Below are 3,957 nucleotides of genomic sequence, written 5' to 3' on the forward strand. Positions count from 1 at the left end.
TCAAAACATATGTTCGGATGGAGGTTCACCAAGAACATCAATGCGAATGAGTTTATGAAACTCAGAGGCATTTCCAAAATCTGGTCCGACATCACTACCATATAACTTCTAAAAGTTAAGATCCTCGAGGTAGTCACAGGCTTGCAGTCCATCATATCGAATCTTTCCAATATCTTTACCACATATTTTCCTTGAGATAGGAAAATTTCCCTTGGCTTCTGCCACACTTCAAGTCCTTGGTCCTTCATTTCAAATTCAGAAGCCAACTCCCTCTTACATTTTTGAATGAGAGGGTGTGCAGCTATTAGAAGGAGGTCATCCAGATACAACACCAGTATGAGAGGTTTGTCATCTTCAACCTTAAAGTAAAGGTTAGGATCGACTTCACTCCTAGTGAATTCCAGCTTCATCAAGTAGCTATCAATCCTCTCATACCATGCTCGGGGTGCTTACTTCAGCCCATAGAGAGCCTTCTTCAACCTGTATACATGAGATTTTCAATCATAAATCTCAAATCCTTTAGGTTGCTCCACATAGACCTCTTCTTTGATCAAATCGTGCAAGAACGCAGTCTTGACATTCATCTGATGTAGGTTCCATCCTTGTGAAGCCACAAGGGCTATGATCAAGCGGATGGAAGGAAATCTGGCAACAGGTGCAAATATCATAGTCTATACCTTCCTTCTGGGATAAACCACGAGAAAAAAATGAACCTTATACTTTTCCATACTTCCATTTGCTGCATGCTTTATCTTTTAAAGCCATTTTGAAGTAACAATTATCTTGTCCAGGGTCTGGGAACTACTTCCTAGACATCATTCTCCATAATAGACTCATATTCTATGGTCATAGCATCCTTCCATAGTTAATGCTTGACGACATCTGAGAATGATGAAGGCTCATTTTGTATGATCGTGCTCATGATGGTCAGGTATCCCCGATACCTGTTAAGTTTCTTACTTTGATGGAAGGTTCCTCAGGGTGCAACATGTCCTTCAACATCATAAAGTATCCCCCTAAGCCATGAAGGCCTCTTCCTAGAAGAGGAAGGCTCATGTGGATGAGGATCAATCAGATCCATGGGTTCTTTTACATCAGGCATTGATTCATCATCCTTTTCTTTCAGTTCCTTGGTGTCGGCTTCTTGAGAGCTACTCAAAGTCAGCAGATTGTCCACCTTGTTGAGAGCCATATCTTTGTCAAAGGTGACATCATGACTAATCACGACTTCCCTTTGACCGGTGGTGAACATTTCTTCAGGAGTTTAGGAACCCAATGCTTGATGAGGGCATCGATTTTGTACATATACGGCAGTGATCGTAGTTTCAACCCATAGAAACTTCGAAAGTCTTTGATCATGTAGCATGGCCCGGACAGCTTCCATCATCGTGCGGTTCTTCCTTCCCACCACACCATTTTGCTCAGGAGTATGTGGTGTAGTAGTCTCCCTCTTGATGCCAACCTCCGGTATGCCTGAGTGAATCAATTGTAATATATCGGAGGTCTTGCTTTGGCTTGAGGGGAATGGTCCCCTTTTGCGCTTTCCTTTGGCACATCCTGGACATACGCCTTCTTTCTCTACTCAGAATTCGGGCATCCCTGTCACCATTTGTCTTACACCGAGTATAGCTTTATAATGAAGGGGGGCAAACCTCTAATGAAAAAGTTCGGACTGAAGAGATGTGTCATAAGACATGACACCTAGTAGACTTCCATTGACCTGATATAATGAATCAACACTAAACCCAAGAGTAAAGGCATCTTTAACATTATTTTTTCATATACGTACCTTGCCATCGCTGAAGGTTACCTTGTAGCCTTTGTCTTCCGTTGCCGAGATGGATACCAGGTTCTTTTTGAGGTCAGGTGCATTTAATACATCCTGGAATTTCTAGCCTTCTTGAATGCTTGTCCTCTTCCTTGATTCCCAGCTCTCCTCTTACCTTTGCTGTTGAATTTGTCATTCCTTTGATGGCCATCAGAGGGATTTCTAGTTGCACCACTGCATACTGTACCATGCTGCTCTAATCATGATTATCATCATGCTGCCCATGTCCATGATTTTATCCATCATAATGCTGCTCAAACTAATGTGCATCATCATCATGCTGTCCTATATGTCCATGATCTCATGTTGCCCTTTATGTCCATGATCTCATTCATCATGATGCTCATGATCTCATACATAGTGACTTGCTTTATCGCAAATGTAACATCGTCATTTTCTTCTAGCTTTAGGTCCAACCTTTCCTTTTGATTTAGTCCCGGAATTATTTCTTTTCTTTGCGTGAGAAGAAAAAGCAGCAGGAGGACCTTTAGACATGGGCATTTCTTGCACTTCTTCCCTTGTTTCTTCTTGAATGCATCTAGCCAATAATTCCTCGAAACCAGGAATTACATTATAGTTCAGAAGAGTGGTCCTGAACATATACCATTCAGATGGTAATCCTCCAAGAGTTGTGAGTGCCATTTCTTTGTTAGTAATAGTTTCCCCAATAGATAGGAGATCGTTCTTGATCTCGGTGATTCTTAAGAAGTATGCTTGCATACTTTCATCTTTACCCTTCATGATTTCCCTCAGCTTATTTCTAAGAAACAAAACTTGATTTGCATCATTAACTTTAAATAAACTCACCAGTATATCGTAGATTTCCTTGGAGGTGTCCAGTTTAGAGATGTAGGCCACCAAGTGCTTGTCGATAGAGTCCCGGATGATCTTCTATTGTTTTGACTTCTCTATTTTTCCATTTGTTCCAGGCAACAACAGATGCATTTGATGGAGGCTCAACAATATTACCTCTTACATACTCCTGGATCTTCTAGGGTTAGATTGATAGACATCTTCCATGCATGATAGTCATCTTTCTCACGGAGCTTGTCTTCGGCAGGAAAGAGTGTTGAGGACCCCATAGTTCTTTTAGGATAGCCTTGCCAATCTTCTCTTCGGTGATTGCTTTTGCTCTTGCTCGGGCTTTGTCTTCACCTCAGCTCTGATACCATGTTAAGTTATGGTATGTTCTATGCTTATAACAGTTTACTTATTTTTCTTATTATATTCCACAGATTAGCAATCACATATACATAAAGTAAAGTGCAGATAGAACATTAAACGATCGACAGAAAACAAGCGAAGACAAGATACACAAGATGTGGCGGCTAGCCAGGGACAAACCCCACAATGTGTGGGGAAACCCTTTGATCAAATCTTCTTTTATCTTCAATAATTCAGCAGAGAGAAATAGTACAATAAATCTGATACCTATCAACAGTAGCAAACCCTAGATCATCAGCATCATCATTAGCGGCTTCATTATCAAACTAGGGCAGACGATATCTCACAAACCGACCGTCGGATTGACTTCATTCCACCACCAAAAGTTGCGGCTTCCAGAGGAGGTTCATATGAACCTACAACACAGTTCAGATGAGGAGATCTTCTAGGCCACGCATGTCAATCTTTACTTCTGCAGTTGCAGCTTTAGTTTCAGCAGTTTTCGGCATAAAACTAGGGCAGTCGATATCTTGCAAACTGTTCGTCGGATTGATTTCATTCCACCACCAAAAGTTGCGGCTTTCAGAGGAGGTTCAGATGAACCTACAACGTAGTTCCAAAGAGGATATCTTTCTAGGCCATGCAAGTCAATCTTTACTTCTGCAGTTGCAGCTTCAAATTCAACAGCTTCTGGCTTCACATGTGTGAGAGAGAGACCCATTTCAGCGCAGTAGAGAAGAGACTCATTTCTGTGCAGTAGAGAGAGAGAGAGAGAGATGTGATGATATGAGTGAGTCCAAATGAGGAAAAGTCATCTTATATTTATACACAACGTTGGAGGGTGAATAAATGCGACTGTTGGGCTTCTGAGCCTACATGAGTTGTAGGTCGGCTTGATAATAATTCCATAATCAAAATAAATTCATATCTCCATGAATGCTTATCGGAATCGGATGATCTTTATA

This window comes from Pinus tabuliformis, chromosome X, assembly GCF_031772625.1.
Source record: "Pinus tabuliformis cultivar Carrire ecotype Pingquan chromosome X, CPIR1, whole genome shotgun sequence".
NCBI lineage: Eukaryota > Viridiplantae > Streptophyta > Pinopsida > Pinales > Pinaceae > Pinus > Pinus tabuliformis.